The sequence below is a fragment of the Meleagris gallopavo genome, chromosome 6 (assembly GCF_000146605.3).
Source record: "Meleagris gallopavo isolate NT-WF06-2002-E0010 breed Aviagen turkey brand Nicholas breeding stock chromosome 6, Turkey_5.1, whole genome shotgun sequence".
NCBI classification, from domain to species: Eukaryota; Metazoa; Chordata; class Aves; order Galliformes; family Phasianidae; genus Meleagris; species Meleagris gallopavo.
The window spans coordinates 30642836-30659457 of NC_015016.2; the positions used below are offsets into that span (position 1 = coordinate 30642836).

At 41.1% G+C, this 16622-nt stretch overlaps 1 protein-coding gene across 9 annotated transcripts in view; it reads right to left on the reverse strand.

The window, feature by feature from the left end:
• The window catches only part of OSBPL3 (oxysterol binding protein like 3), a 91447-nt gene that overhangs the window by 74549 nt on the left and 276 nt on the right, over positions 1 to 16622 (reverse strand). The gene's annotated exons all lie outside the window — the stretch shown is intronic.

The following is a 16622-nucleotide window of genomic DNA, read 5'->3' on the forward strand; positions in this document are numbered from 1 at the left end:
TATATATATAAAACTTCTAAAACTTCAGTTTAACATAAGTTAACATGCTGTTTCGACATGCTGTGAATAGACTTCTTTTCAGAAGTAGAACTAAATTATTTTGTACTTGCTGAGTTAGTGGCATTACTGCCTTCATTTAGTATTATTCTTAAAATATTGGCATGTTTTCCGAAGGATAAGAAAATAAATCTTTTCTCCTGTTTTCATCTCGCTGAGCTTTGAGTAACACATTTGCCATCTTTCACCAATTGTCTATATTTAATAATTCCTAATTTCATGTTTACACTGAATTCCTCACTTCTTCTGTTTGTTACACTCCTAGAAATGCCACCACCACACCCAGCTGGTTTGAAATCTAAACATCTGTGATCTAATTTTAGGATTTGATCTTTTAATGTATGAGCTCGTGTATCAAAATATTAAGGCTGGAAGAGCTGCGTTAACCATGATATTTCATATTAATTCAAAGTTCTGTCATTTGTGCTGCCTTTTAAGATTTGTGACTTAAAATAGCTATTAATGCAATAGCCCGTTGACATTTTTAGCCTGTAGGAGCCTGCAGTGGGCAGAGGCAGCTGAAATAATAACATATTTGAGCGATGAACCAGCTTTACGATTTTATTAGTCAGACTTTCCCAAATCTATGGCTGGCATCTTTCCCAGTATCTCAAAAATTAAGCTGCTTCGCATTAAAAACCTCCACCAGTCCCTCATTATAAACTTCTTATCTTCAAGGCAATATAACAACTTCATGATAAGCCCCTACAAATAAACACAAATACCTAGCTTTGAAAAACAGGGCCTTTAACTTATTGAGTTGATGATATGAACAAAGTAAGAAAAATAGAAGGAATAATCTGATATAGATTAGTCTGAGAAAATTATGTTGTTCATCAGGAGTATATTCCATATCACACTGAAATAGCAGAACCCTAAAGGGGACCAACAAGGTCAGACATTACGCAGCAATCCCAACAGGTCACAGGAAAAGAAAGCCAAGAGTTACACAGAACGGTACCTACAGCTCTCCACTTTCTTTCGTAGCCCCTTGTGCAAGAGTTTTGGCCTTGCCTTTACAACTGCAGAATTTGTGATCTACATGCCACATAGGACAAGCCCAGTATAGGGGCATTCACCTTGAACAGTGTTCCCAAAGGTACCTGAGAAGTCCATCAGGGAACAGAGGCATTTCAGAATGTCTGCAAATAAAATGCACTTTTTTGAGGGGTAAGGAGGGGAACATAGCATAGCATAAAACATCACCTCCTCCACTCCTAGGAGATAAAGATCAGATTCTAAATCTGGAGGACAAAAGCAGTAGTTCTTTGACCATGCAGATATCTATATAACTCCAGTCCTTTTATAACTCATCTAGTGAACAGGCCAACAGGTAATAAGTTATTCTCATTAAAAAAAATAAATACTGTTGCCGAGTATTCTGCAATATAGGTGCACACTTCCTAAAATCATCTGGGAAATCCAGACCAGATAAACTGCAACACTTCACAGCCTGTTGGTCCATCTATGGTTTAAATTTTTTTGTAATTCTAAAAGAAAAAAAAATCCCCACTTGTGGAGATGCAACATAAAACTTCTCACTATCACTTTCACAGACATCAGAACAAGTAGAGTGCGATACACTGGAATAGAATGACAAAAGGAAGACCAAACATAACTCTCAGAGGGGAGCTACAGCTCATGTGAGCATCATAGAAACACGCTCATTTAATGCAGAACAAAGGAAATCAATTATCTGGCACCTAAGGAAGTTCAAAAAGAAGGAAAAAAAAAATGTAGTAGTTGATTTTTTCACAGCTCCACAATTCATTCAGCTTTTTATGTAGCTTATCTAGTATTGGTACAGTACATCTCTAAGTATTTCTGGAAAAGCCTGCAACAAACGAATACCAAACCTGGCAATTAGATGTCATTTGGTAGAAGCGTGCAGCAGGCAGAACAAGGCCCTTCATGAGTGATTGGCCAATTCTCTCACCTTCTCAATGTTTTGCCATTTGTTCCTGCTGCAATTGCTGGTCAAGCCAGTAGCAACATGACTGGAATGAGATTGGGAAATAAATCCAAGTAACTCAAGTAATTGAGCTAATAATCTCAGACAGGAAAAAGCCAGATTTTTAGCCACACTGTTAGCTGAACTAGCTCATTGCATGGATGCCAATATCCATGCAAGAAAAAGAACAAACCAAGCAGCTGCACAAAGGAACACAGAGAGCAGCTACCCCATTTTTGGAAGTGGCATGAAATTATGCTGATTGACACTGAAAATGGAACTCAGAACAAAGTAGCAGTAAGAAAGCAAGCATCTTGCCAGAATCAGCCAGCAATAGGCATGGCTTCTAAATTCACTTCGATGCATGTGAGTAAAAGCCATCAGTAATGCCAGGTCTGACTGAAACCACACATTAACATCTTACAGTTTGCATGACAGATAAGCCAGTTACAAATGCCATTATGTGGTGCTAGCTTTAATTGCTCCAAGCTAAATATAACTTGGAATCTAATAGCTCCCCCTCAGCTTTTCCATCTTTCAATAAGAAGAAAAAATTCAAGTTAATAAAAGCAAATAGGTATATCCAATTGTGCATCATCACAGAGAAAAAGAAAGCAAACCACTGAGACAATTTAAGCTGGAGTCTCAAATACTCATGCAGCACTCCTGGTTGCAGTAGGCTGCTGTTTGCTCTCCTCTTCCACCACTCACCCTGGTTCCAATTACAGCCAGTGAGTGAAGCACACATACCTGCTTCTGTCCAAGCACTGCCATTTCTCTGCTCTACTAGCAGGCTGTACTCAATCCCACTTGCCCGATGCTTCCAGTCAAGCTACTGCCCTGGTACCCACGTGCTTTTCTCTGTGTACCACCTGGCTCAGCAGCACAGGGGAAGAAGACGAGGGCAAGTGTCCTCCTGTACACGTGTGCAGCCTGATCCTCACCTGCTGCTTTTGTACTGGCATTACATATACGAGAGGTCCAACAACTGATACAGCAGCAGAGACTACACCACCCTGATAAAGGCATGAAACAAGTTATTCTACCTTCTTGCACCAAATCAGGATTTCAAATATCTTAAATGCAAAGTTCTATGCAGCAGGCTTTAATTTCCCTCTCTGAGCTGATAAAGGCAGAAAATTCGGCTGACAACTAGAAATACATCCTATAGATTCAGCATTTTTGTTAACCAGCATTATAAGTCATTATGTAACTGAAGTTCCCCACTTTTTCTACTGCTCAAGGCTGGGGGGGGAGGGGATAGGGGATGGACATAAATCACTGCTGTAATGAGACAGCAGACTTCCCACTGACTGCAACACCCTTTCTACACCCCCCTCCTCACTGTGCCATCACCTGACTTTTCTCCCTCCTCCACCTATTTTTCCTCTCTGGCTTTGTCTATCCTCTGCTCATTTTACTGAGGTGAGGTCTTAATTTAAAAAAGCAAACACCCCCCCCAAAAAAAAAAAAACCTTATTTTTAAGAATTCTTGTTGACTTCACCCCTTGTCTGTGGTGCATGCAGACAAGAATGTTGCTATTTATGGAAAAAAAAGTATTCATCAGACCGTAAGAATTACTGAATGTGGCATTAGAGATGAAAAGAGGGGCCAGTTGACTCCAGCCCTGCTTGCCTTGCAGAGCTGAGCACGCGATGCAGAAGCACAGCTGGAGGTCTGCCAGGAGGAACCTCCTGCACTGAACAAGCCCAAAGCCAGTATCCCACACTTCCTGTCCCCTGGCCTACCACTTTCCAAGACAAGGAGGAAGGCTGGATAGACCAGGTTAAAGGAACTCTGTGTATTTGCTGTTTATTGCAAGCCTCCTGACGTGCTGTTTTACATTAGAACATCCATGCTCTCCTGCTAGCAGAGCTGACACAGAGCAGAAGAGAAGGAAGGCTCCCTGCTGTCAGTGCAGACACAGACTTCTTCCATCCACTTCTGGTAAATGCAGTAACAGAGCCACTAAGGCTTTGCTTTCTGAAGTAGCAGACCAAGATACAGACAAACAATACCAAACATAGAGATAAATGTTCTAGAGACTTAATACAAAGACTTTCTGCCACTCATACAGCATTTCTGTTTTAAAACCTTGCCAATCACAACAGCCTATTCAGTAATTCAGCACAGCTGACTATTTAAAAAATAAATGCACACTCAACATCACCCACTTCTTGTGGATAAAAGCACTCCTAGTATTATATGGTAACTGCAGTGACCCAGGACTCAGTGTCCTGCTGGCTGGCGGTGGCAGCCAGGCACAGGCAGCATTGGGGGCAGCCCGCCAGGGGTGGTTGCATCTCCCAGCCATATTTAAAACCATTGTACAAAATGTAGTAGAGAAGAGATGCATCACATGTTGCCTTTTAAAAATGGTCCTAAAAAAAAAGAAAGAAAAGCACAAAGAGATGAAAAAACAGTGGACAACGGCAAAGCAAACACTTGTCTGGGAAAGGAAGCATGCAACTGTAATAACCTGTAGCCATCCAGTAAATTTGGATCTGAAGATTAGAGAGAAAAGATACTAGAAAAAGGTGATTTGTTTTCTTGTCCTCAGTAATACTGGAGTGGTTTTACTTTCCTCTCCAAAATTAGAACATCTGTATAAGTATAAGCCCTCCTTCTGTTCCTCTTAGTCTCACACCTGCACGCAGAAAATCAAAGAAGCAGAGCACATTCAGTTTCAAGTCAGGACAATTGAAACCTCAATATTTACAAAACTTCCATGGAAACAGTAACATAACTGCTTTTCCATTAATTAAAACAACAAAACTCATGAGAATAAAATTTCTGTCATTGTTCAGAAGCTGCAACCTACTCAAAGTTGGCTTATTCAAAGAATTTTTCCTGCACAAATAAACAGAAATAGAAACGGCCAATTACGTGTCTACACATTCCAGAATGCATTAATTTACCAGATGCTTTTCTCTGCATCTTGTGACCTGCAAGATTGCTTCATTCAGCTGTAATAATAGCTGGGGAAAAATTGCAACAACAGCTATTGCTATATATGTGACATTATGGGGAAATAAAAATATATATTTATATATATTTTCACTTTTATATGACTTCAGATATATGTTTTCTCTCATACAAATATTTATCTGTAGATAGATGCACACTTAATGTGAATTTAGATAGACAGACATCTCAAGTTACATTTAGGTGAATGTTTTCACCATCAGATCAAACAATTCACAAATGAAGGCCTTCTGCCCCCCTCTTTGTACTTTAGGTACTTCCCTGCTGAACCAAAGCTGTAATTCTCCTGGCTCTTCAAGGTTCGTCAAAATACAGTTCGAGAACAGATTGGGAGGAAAAGCCCTGAAGGTTATTTATATAGCAAGACTTCAAACAACTGATCCAGCCACATCTCAGGTGATTTAAGAGAAATTAAAATAAGAAAGAGAGAAAGGTGGGTGAAACTCCTGAGTACTCAGAGTTACTTGTGGCTACTTTCCTCATAAATGGACTTCATTCATGAGATCAAGACACTGAACTTGGGGGACAAGGTGACACACCCGAGAAGGGACTGACAGCTGGAAGTGAGAAGTGAAAGTTATCGGGCACCCACGAAGTGCTGGCATGCAGCCTCACTGCACTAGCAGAGGAATATGAGGATGTGGCCAAGAAGGATTCTTCTCTCTGATCTTTTGATAGAAGACAAAGCCCTAACATGGATGACAGCGGGGTCAGGCAGACAAGTAGACTGCCCAGTCAAATTTGCATGACCACAGCAAATGTTTTGAAGTATCAGTGTACTAGTTTTAAAATAATAATAATTAAAGAGGGGGAAAAAAAGAAAAAAAAAGACCTACAAAGCGGAAGAACTTGAATTGGGTATTAAATATAAGCCTAAAAATAACAGGGACTAGAGAGCCGTGGCAGCTAAAGCACATCTTGTTATTCAGAAAAAACAGAAGTGGATGTATGGGTGGTGCATATCTACACAACTTAAAACTGTGATAGACTAAAATAGATACATTATATAAAACTGAGACATTACAAAGAAAGAATACACTCTGTTTTGGTCCAGAAAGGCACTTCAAAGAAAAACCATCCTGTATGGAATGCTGCAGGTCTGAAATGGATCCCAAAAATCCAGCTTTGATACAGATTTCATTATAATCACAGGGAACTGTGCATTACAAGAGATTTACTTCTCCAACAAGAGAATAATAAGCAAAAGGAATTAGCTATAGAAGTCAGGAGTGCTGAAGAATCCGGAAATCCAAACCAGAACTGCTGAGCTGCTGCAGAAATCAGTCTTGAAATCCCTCATGGTATGCAGTGTGCAGTAGACAATTCTAAGATGAAAGAGCCTGAATAGGTAGGCCTCTCCAAGCCTTCCTAAAATGGCAGAGAAGGAACTGATTAAAGATAAGTTGCACATCATACGTTAAAGCGCAGGAATAAAGTTAAAACTTCCCTCCAAAAACTGATTTATATATAAATTTAAAGTGAATCTCTTCACCAAAACATCAAAATTTCAACTTTACTCAAGAATCTTTTTTGTGAAGGTGTAAGAGGAAGGAAGGGGGTTAAGGATATTTACAGAATATTAATTTCAAAAAGTTGCAGATCAAAGAAATAATACTTTTTGGAATCTATGTTTAAGCAACTGAGCACGTGTAGCATTTGACTTGAGATTTGTTGGTATTTTCTTACTGATTCAAGGACAGATTTTCAAAGATGAGAATACTTTGCGTGCTCCCATATTCCGAATCACAGCAATTCCCAGAGTTCTGGAAGGCTGATACACACAAACAGGCATTTTTAAACCTCTGCGCAGGGATCAGAACATGTGCCTTCAACTCCCCAAAAGAGGGCAATCAGGATGAAAATTATAACTTGATTATGACTTATGTGAACCTTTTCATTTAATTTTTAAAATTTAAGCTGTTAAATGAATATATAGTATTTTCCTCTTTACTGCATAAGGCTCACATTACAGACACTGTCAGATGAAACTGACTTACATGTGTAAGTTTTACTTTTGGGAACTCACCCATATCCTTTCATCTACTTCTTAACAAGTAGTCCAGTGAACTTCTCTCCACAAAGACATGACTGTTATTCAGCAAATTTCCTTAGGATCACTTCATGCTATCAAATGCATGATAAGAGATCAAAGTTTTTTGGTTTTTTTACAAAAGAAAAAAGACTCCTGTGCTTCAGCTTTTGAGCCTTTACAATCTAACTTGTAAATCCAGTGCAAATCTAACATAAACAGCAAACCATTACAACTCAGACAGCATGGACATGAGATGTGCTAGAGTTTCCCTTCCACCAGACCTTTTTTTTTTTCTTTTTTCTTTTTTTTTTTAATAAATATTTATTTATTCCAATCTACCCAGGCTACAACTTGTGAATTCTGCTTGCATTTTTCCTACTTCCACAAAACTTTTTCACACACAAGTGTTTCAAAGGTATTCGTTCAGTGGTTATAAAAAGTTTTATAAGATGACTTTGCTTTGCTCAGAGATGCCCATCAAGAAGGGTCAAGAAGGAACCACAGGGAAGTTAAAAACAACAACAACAACAAACCGAAACAAACAGTTTGGTCAACTGGAATAAGAAGCTATATGTATTCATATAAAAAATCTGGATTCCCAGCCTTCATCTCTAGTTTCCTTAGATGGTTTCATTTACACCTCCTCTGTCCCAGTGTAACAGCTGACTGAGTGGCAATGCACTTCAGGACTGTTGGCAATGAAGTTAAGTATGAAATTCCCTCATTAATTCAAGTTCTGCAAGATGCAAATGCTGGAATCTGGGAGACAAGCTGTCCTGAGAGAGGTGTTACATCTTCCTAACATCCAACAGACATTTTATTTTCCAGAAGATAAAATTCACGTAACAGCAAATGAAGGTGATCCTTAGGTAGTAGAGCTCTGCACACTAAAATTCTGTTTAATAGTTTCATTTGAAAACAGCACACAACTCTTGCTCTGCACTGCATATAGGATATTTCTATGTTTAATATGACCAGAGTACATGGTTAAGTAAATAATGGAAGCTCATTTGGCAATAAAAATGTGATAATTCAATACAAACTGTCACTATGTCTGAATTACCAAGACTGATACATCATCCAGAGTCAGAAAGTTGTTTATGTTTTCGAGTACTGACCCATGCCACAAAGACAAAGTTTTGCTAGGTCTTTATAGCTCACAACAGCCACCATCACAGAAGCTCCACAAGTATCTCCTGAAGTGAGAGCACTCAGGCATTTGACAGCTTAATACAGTCACTGTATCACTGCCACTTACAAAGGAATTGAGAAAGTCATATGCTTTAAAGTAAGAAGAGGGACAAAGATACAGCCAGGAATAAATGGAAGAAGATCTTCCCTGTCCAGCTTATCATAATAATCAGCTAGGTCTAAAAGGAGATTGCAGAAGCTTGCCTGATAAAAACAATGACCTCGCATGCATTCAGAAACGATCAGTGGTGTCCCATTACTTGAAATTTGATCTTTTGAAATGTAAGATTATCACCAGTAAGGGATCCTCACTACACCAGCAATTCCACATATATGACGTAGCAGAAGAAAGTGACCTTGGATGCTTAAGTGCTCCTGCAATAAGAGAGGAAAAAAAAATATTTTACTAGTCACTCTTATCAAACATTCTATTTTGTGAAAGTCTACCAATAATTTTTTTTTCCAAGGAAAAAATTTCATTTGCCTGAGTAACATCCTGGAAATGGCTCAGCTGTGAATTTGCAAAAAGTGTTGATCCTGTTGAATTTCAAAGGATAAAATACAATAGATTATAATATGTGGGAAAAAAAGAAGCGTGTGGAAAAAAGCCTGTGATTCTGCTGTTCTGTGGAAAATTCTAACATCTTATTTTTGAATCTGGCACGATTTTCCATATTTATTCAGTAAATTGAATGGGAAAAATAAGTTGTGCTCGTCAGTTCTTAGTTTGTTTCAACTACACAGCTAATAGGCCATATAGTTGGACATCAGCTAAAAGGCAAGGACTTTATTTATTCATAGCAGCAGTTCTCTACTTCATTAAGTTCCCTTTTCTCAGCTATCTGTAACTCTCTAAGCGCTAGAAGACATTCAGTGAGCCTTCATTTTATAAGATCCATAAGGTTAATGTGATACTAAATGCTTCTAGTTTTATTGCCTTATAGACAAGATAAGTGGAATAAATTCAGAGGTTGTACCTTTCCTCTTAAAATACAAAACAAAACAAACCAACAGTAAAAACTCACATCACAGGAAAGAATGAATGAATGAACGGGTTTCATACTTCCTGAATGTCAGCAGCTGTGGCAATGATGTAAGAATTTTTACCCAGCCAGCAAGAAATCTATAATGTAAGCTAAGCCCAAACTGGTACTTTTGACTTACTGGTTTTGGAGTTGCTAAGCTGTCTATCAGGATTCACACACAGCAGTCATTCAGTATAAATTATTAGCATCATTCAGTTAAAAACGACAAGAAGCAATTGTAATATTTTGTCCCACTTTTTTACTCAGCATGCAAATATTGTGTTTATTTTGCATTTCACTTCCCCAGTTGGGTGCCCTCTCAACCTGGCAGTGGTACCAACACCACAGCCACCAACAGGTAAGCAAATGAAGATTCGTGATCAGTCTTAATCCCCCAACATTTTATTCAATAAACAGTATGTGTTGATGCTCCAAAGGGTACACCTACCAAATTCACTTCCCAAAAGCTGGTAACTTTCTTGCCAGGACATGACAAAGTCCTGTAGACCAGCACCAAAAGTTCTCCTCCTCCAACTGTTGGGACTTAAAAAGAAATAGCTCTTCTTCCCCGAAATGGCTAGACTTCAGTAACAGAAGTAGATTTAGTCTAGATTCTTCCCTCTCCCATATACAATTTCTTGTTGTTTCTCATTTCCCATGTATCAGTTTGTGCCCATCCTCTCTTGTCCTCTTCTACATCTTAACAAGTGATAAAACCACTAACAGAATGCTATCTTTTAAAGAAACTACAGATAACTGTTCTGAGTTATTCCACAAACCCAGTTAACCCTGTCTAATTGCAAGCAAAATCCATTTCTGAGAAGTTTCCAGGACATCACAACACCAGCACAGACCACAGTGGTTTATTAATCACTCTTGCTTGTTAGCAAAAGCATTAAGGAGAAATCTTACTGTATAGTCTTGGGGGAAAAAAATAAATGCAATAGGGCATTCTTTTGTGCCATTCTCACTTATTTAAAAAGCAAAGACCTACAATTTGCTGGATACAAACTGTGTGATACATGCTACCTTGCTCTTTGAACATCTGCTACCCAAATGATTGCACATATCACTGAGCAGCAGACAGATACATCCCATTAGGAGAGGGAAAAAGAAAAGAAAAAAAAAAAGTTTCTAAATTGTAGAAAGGAATCTCTCAGCAAGTATCAACCTGCATGCCTTTGACAAGCAGCAAGGTATTCAGGGAGGGAACCTGAGAAAGGCACCACAAACTCCAAGCAGAGTCATCTCACCACGTGAGCAAAGGCTTTCTGTAACCCACATCCTTTGAGGTGAACTGCATCAGCTCCCCAGTAGGCGAATGGTAATGACCAGGAGGTGCCTGGGGATCCCCACTGCTACTGATAATTTACATAAAGTGCGCAAGCAGTGCCACAGACAATTAAGAGTCACTTCCTTTTTCTTTTAATTAAAATATTTGGAAAGTGACAACTTCAAAATGAAACTTCCCTTCTACCCTGCCACTACATTATAAGTTCACAGTTCATGCTATCAGTGTTGTGTCTGGGGGATCTCAGCACTCCTATTTATCACACATGGGAGATACAGAAACTGTTCACTTTGACAGCAGACAGTATTTTATAGGACTATTAAACAAGCTTCTTTGGTTGCAGCCAGAGCAGCTTCAGACACCAATATGTGCAAGACGTGCTCTGCATCTCGTTTAGTGGAGATGTTGCCGCTTTTCTGTTAGTAGCAGAAGCCTTGTGACAATAAAGCTTATCAGGACTGGTTTTAAAGCCATCTCTTGCAATTACAGACAAGACAGCAAAAGCTCTCTTAGAATCGCATGTTTCGTGTAGGGCTACAAAGAAACTCTTTCCATTCTTTCTCAAGGCTTTTCTGGACACACTACAAAATAATCGCACTGAAATGAATGGAGACAAAGCCTTCAATATTGTCTCCCCCAGTATTCTCCTGGAGAAGCTGGCAGCCTATGGTTTGGACAGATACACTTTTTGCTGGGTAAAGCGCTGGCTGGATGGCCAGGCCCAGAGAGTGGTGGGGAACAGAGTTAAAACCAGCTGGTGATCAGTCATGAGTGGTGTTCCCCAGAGGTTGATACTGGGGCCTGTCATGTTCGATATTTTATTGACAACTTGGATGAGGGCATTGAGTGTGCCCTCAGTGAGTTTGCAGATGACAACAAGTTGGAAGGAAGCATCCATCTGCCAGAGGGTAATAAGGCCCTTCAGATGGATCTGGACAAGCTAATCGCTGGGCTGAGGCCAACTGGATGAAGTTCAACAAGTCCAAGTGCTGGGTCCTGCTCTTCAGCCACAACAACACCAGCCAATGCTACAGACTTGGGGGAGAGTGGCTGGAAGACTGTGGAGAGGAAATGGACCGGGGGTATTGGTCAACAGCTGAACATGAGCCAGCAGTGTGCCCAGGTGGCCAAGAAGGCCAATGGCATCCTGTCTGTTGTCAGAAGGAGCAGGGAAATGATTATCCCTCTGTACTCAGCCCTGTTGAGGCTGCACCTCGAGTATTGTGTTCAGTTCTGGGTCCTTCACTACAAGAAAGACATCAAGGCCCTAGAGCATGTCCAGAGAAAGGCAATAAAGCCGGTGAAGGGCCTGGAGCAGCTGAGGGAGATGGGAGTATTTAGTCTGTAAGAGGCTCAGGGGAGACCTTACCACCCTTCTGAAGGGAGGCTGTGGTGAGGTGGGGGTTGGCCTCTTCTCCTATGTAACTAGTGATAGGACAAGAGGGAATGGTCTCAAGTTGCACCGGGGGAAGTTGAGGTTGGATGTTAGGAAAAATCCAGAAAGAGTGTCAAATGCTGGAACAGGCTGCCAGGAACAGGATAGTGGAATCGCCAAACTTGGAGGTGTTCAAGAATCATTTAGATGTTGTACTGAGGGACATGGTTTAGTGGGAAATATTGGTGATAGGTGGATGGTTGGACTAGGTGATCTTGTAGGTCTTTTTAATCTTGCTGATTCCACAGTTCTATTCCATGGATTCTATGATTTCAACAACAAAAAATAGTATGAGTAAACGGTTGTTAAGATAGAACAAAGTTGTACCAGAGAGCAGTATCCTTCTCTGCTCATTTAAAAACTTGAAGGGCAAGACAACCTTCTGTAACAAGCAGAATTAAGAATGACACAGACAGACTTGTGCGCTGAGAAGGATAAAGTCTCCCACACACACCGCTCTGCTGGGGACTGACAAGCCAGTCTGAATTTGTCGCTTCTGTGGTTTCAGCTACTGCCCAGGCAGAAAGAAGCAAATGCTTAGGGCAATTGTGTAAACCCACACAGTTGTTCTTTATTGGAACTGTTAAGACTGGAAGTTTCATTCAGTTTCACCAACAATACATGAAAAATGGAACAAACAACAAACAGAAGAATAATGCATACACACTGAGTAGGAAAAACCTTCAGAACGTAGGGGAATAAAAATGACAGTGTCAGAGAAAGGTGATCTCAAAGTGAACGAGTGATGACGATCATAAATCACAGAAACACAGAACGGCCTGGGTTGAAAAGGACCACAATGCTCATCTAGTTTCAGCCCACCTGCTATGTGCAGGGTCGCCAACCACCAGACCAGGCTGCCCAGAGCCACATCCAGCCTGGCCTTGAATGCCTCCAGGGATGGGGCATCCACAACCTCCTTGGGCAGCCTGTTCCAATGCGTTCCACTCTCTGTGTAAAAATAGATAAGAGATGACACCTGGTGAAAAGAGTCATAGAGGTACTACCCTAAGTAGTGATAACAGAAATGGCACAAATTACGTGTGGAAAGAGTAAGACTGCCTTCAGCCAGGGAACCGCTTCAGACTTCAATTCTAAAACCATTAATGAGAGGATACACCACCTGGACAGAAAGCCCAATGCTTCACATTCTTCTACTGGCAGCAAAGTCACTAAAGAAACTCAGCAATAAAGTGCAACACAGAACGTTACCATAAACAAAGAATAGATCTAAAATTAATATGGGTGCAAACAAGGATTATTAGTTTCCCAGCTTCATTATTGTGGATTATTATTGTCTTTCTTCTAGGAGCCACAGTTAAATACAAGCACTGCTTGACATTCATTGTGCAATGTACTAACATTTTTGCTGATTTTTTTGGGAGGACAGAGGGGTTGAATTTAACCAACATGCAGGCAGAGTTTGAAGATAGCATAAAATGCTATTGTGAAGTGATAAATCAAAAGATTACCAATTCATGCACTGAATTAGAAGAAAGAAGAAAGGTAAATTTGTTTGTGCATATATTAACACAAGTACCAAATAAAACATTCAGAGGGAAAAAAAATCATTGAAATGGCAATATTTATATTTGCCAATCTAAATATGATTCAACCAACAAAACCCCCACAACTGAAAGATCAAGGAGTAAATGTCCAGGTCAGGTGCTCATATCTTAACAGCCGGACATGGAAAGGAGAAATCTCAAGCCAAAAATCCATGCACACCTCTTGGTCAGACAAGGGACACAGAGCTTGGCTAATATTCTATATAGTGACTGCAAAGGACGAATTGTTCAAATTCAATTTAAGCCGTTATAAAACTGCAGAGCAACGCCAGAGGCATGTGAGGAAGCACATATGCTGCCTTCCTCCCGTAATTTACTAAGATGCTATTAGGCCGTCACTGTATCAGGCTTTCTTGCAATCAGACATGCGATTAGTACACTCAGAGATCACTCTGAGCTCCTAGCCATTTCTGAACGCTCCTAGTGTACTGAATGCACTGGTTCAACTCAAGGCCCAGAGGTCAGCGAAAGTCAGTCCTCACTCATTTCCTCTCTTCTGTTGCACATAACAAGGATTCCTATCAAGCCACATTTATTGGTATTTATCTTCCTCAGGAAAAAAAGCACCTCAAGAACTATATGAAGGACAGCCTTCAGCCGAAGACAGAATTCTCAGCAAGCGCACATCGTAAAAATTGCTCAGAGCCTTCCACATCAGAAGTCTATTTGTTTTTACTTCTGTGGTTAGCACCATGGAACACCCAGACACTGAAACAGAATTAAGCACTGTTATGCTCACTGCTAGATATTAACACGTGACTCGTACCCTAAGGAGCTTGCATTGAGTCAGCAGAGCTCTGCGCACCAGGCAGGCAGGGCCGTGTGGGCTGAGCTGTACTGCACTGACCGACCTCAGCCAGCACTGTGCTTTTACTGACAATGTGTGCCACAACTGCCATTACATCTGTAACGATACAAAAGTTATCTGAGTGGAGGGCTGTTTGTTAGCAGTCATCTCAGTTCAGACACTTCAAGTGAGAAAGAAGCTGAGTTCTTTATTTTCTTCCTTCTCTCTGAGGCTGCCCTTAACTTTTGTTTTGTCTCAGTTCATGTGAAACAATATGCTGTGGGCTTCACACTGACAGAGCTCCAAAACTAGCACTAAAAATACTGCATTAATTCATGTCATTACTTCATCTGAAACAATCTGGTGTTTCTGCACACATGATAAGCGCTACATGAAAGCCACAAGCAGCAGGAAGAGGACTCTGCAGAAGGAGCAACCTAAGGCAGACAGACAGGAGAATGAGTTATGGACACTGGTTCTGTCAGACCCTCAGCAGTGTGTTTCTTGACTGTTTTGTTTCCTGTCTTACTTACATTGTCATATTACCATCAGCACCCACGTCTCTTAACCCTGACAGCAGGCAGTGCAAATTACTCTAAGGCAATTAAAATACATTTGTCAGTGTCAATTTCTATGTCAGCAGAATACAGACAAGTACCCACAACATTACATACACAACGCCTCCTCATCCTTCAGATAGATAAGGAACTAGAGCAATAATGCAATAATTCCAGGCACAGTATTGGAAGATTCACATACTGGTACCACAAGTGGCAGCTGCATTCAACTAAAAGCAATGCCTGTCCCCACTTTGTAAATTCAGTGGCAGAGGATAGGCACCAAAACCTCACATCTCAAAGAGCTGAGAACAAATCAAAGTTAATCCTAAAGTACATCAGCTGCAAAAGGAGGGAAACCTTCCTGTTGGAAATAGAGTTCCTATATGAATTGCTTAGAGTACTCTTTGTAGCAACTGAAAATTCATTCTTATAAATAGAAACCATAAGATCCAAGACTGCCATAATAATGTCACATTTCACCTAGAGAGCATGCAACAAAATTTATAGTACACAATAAGCAAAGGAAAGCCTATTAGATATACATGCATAGGTGTTCTAATTAGACCCAATTCTTTAAGATGATATACACGCTTTCAAAAGTAAGTGAGCTGGCTGCACATGCACTGTTGCAACAAGCTAACTCCATTAGAGCTCAGCATCACTTCCTGCCCTCAGTGACCGTGCAGCAGTGTCAGCCTGACCACAGCTGCTAAGCAGCACCTCAGAGCACAGTGTGTACCTACACCTGCACAGAGAGCATCTCCCTACCCTACAGTTCCCCTCCCAGCTTCCAGACCTGGGTCCTGTACAAAGCAAACAGGACAGTCATAGCCTAATGCAGTGTGTGGCTGGACATCAGAGCAAGGAGAAAGGTGATATGGGATTGGGAACTCTACTGGTTAGTCACTGCTAGGAATAATAATAATTATTGTAATAATAAAGTGAAGCTCGTGGAATTGAAGCTGCGGTTACCTACGGCTTCATGCAAAATGCCAAGCATGTGAACCAGACTTAGAAAAGGAGAAAGAGGCATCTGGAACTCTGTGAGTGTTCTCAATGAGAGCCGAGGGGTGAAGCCACAACAACCTGTGTCCCTTCTTGGGTCTGTTACCAGCATTAGAGCTCAGGAAAATCACGGGGCATAGAAATCATCCCACAAGGAAGGAGTGCACTAGTTAAGTGCCCTCTTTCCAGCCATTCCACATCTCCTAATAAAAATAAACCAGCAAGTGTACTGGGGAATAATTCCAAACGGCTTCAAGTAACGGAGTATTTAAAGCTCAAACAGCTTAATTCGCCCTCAAATGGACATTTCATCAACTCAGCGCCATCCTGAAGCGCCTGGATTTAATTAACCTATTTTCTTGAGACGTGGGCAGGAAAGAAAATAAATAAATAAGTAAGTAACAGCGACAGCCCTTCTTCCTCGTGCCGAGCAGCGGACACAGCGGGGCAGAGCCGACAACACGGGCGGACCGCCGGCGGCAGCGGGACGGGCGCGGGGCCGCGTGCTGGGAGCGGCGCTCGCTTCTGCACCTCATCCGGAGTCAGCCCTACCTCACGGCTAACGCGCACGGAGCGCGCCAGGAGCGAAACACACAACGAGAACCCACCGGAGCGGGGAACAGATTTTTGTTTAAGCGGCACGTCGCCCCGAAAAGCACAGCTGGAGACGTCGGAGGACCGCGGGGTTATCCGCGGTGCGCGGCTCCCGCTGCCCTCCGGACGGTGCCCGACTC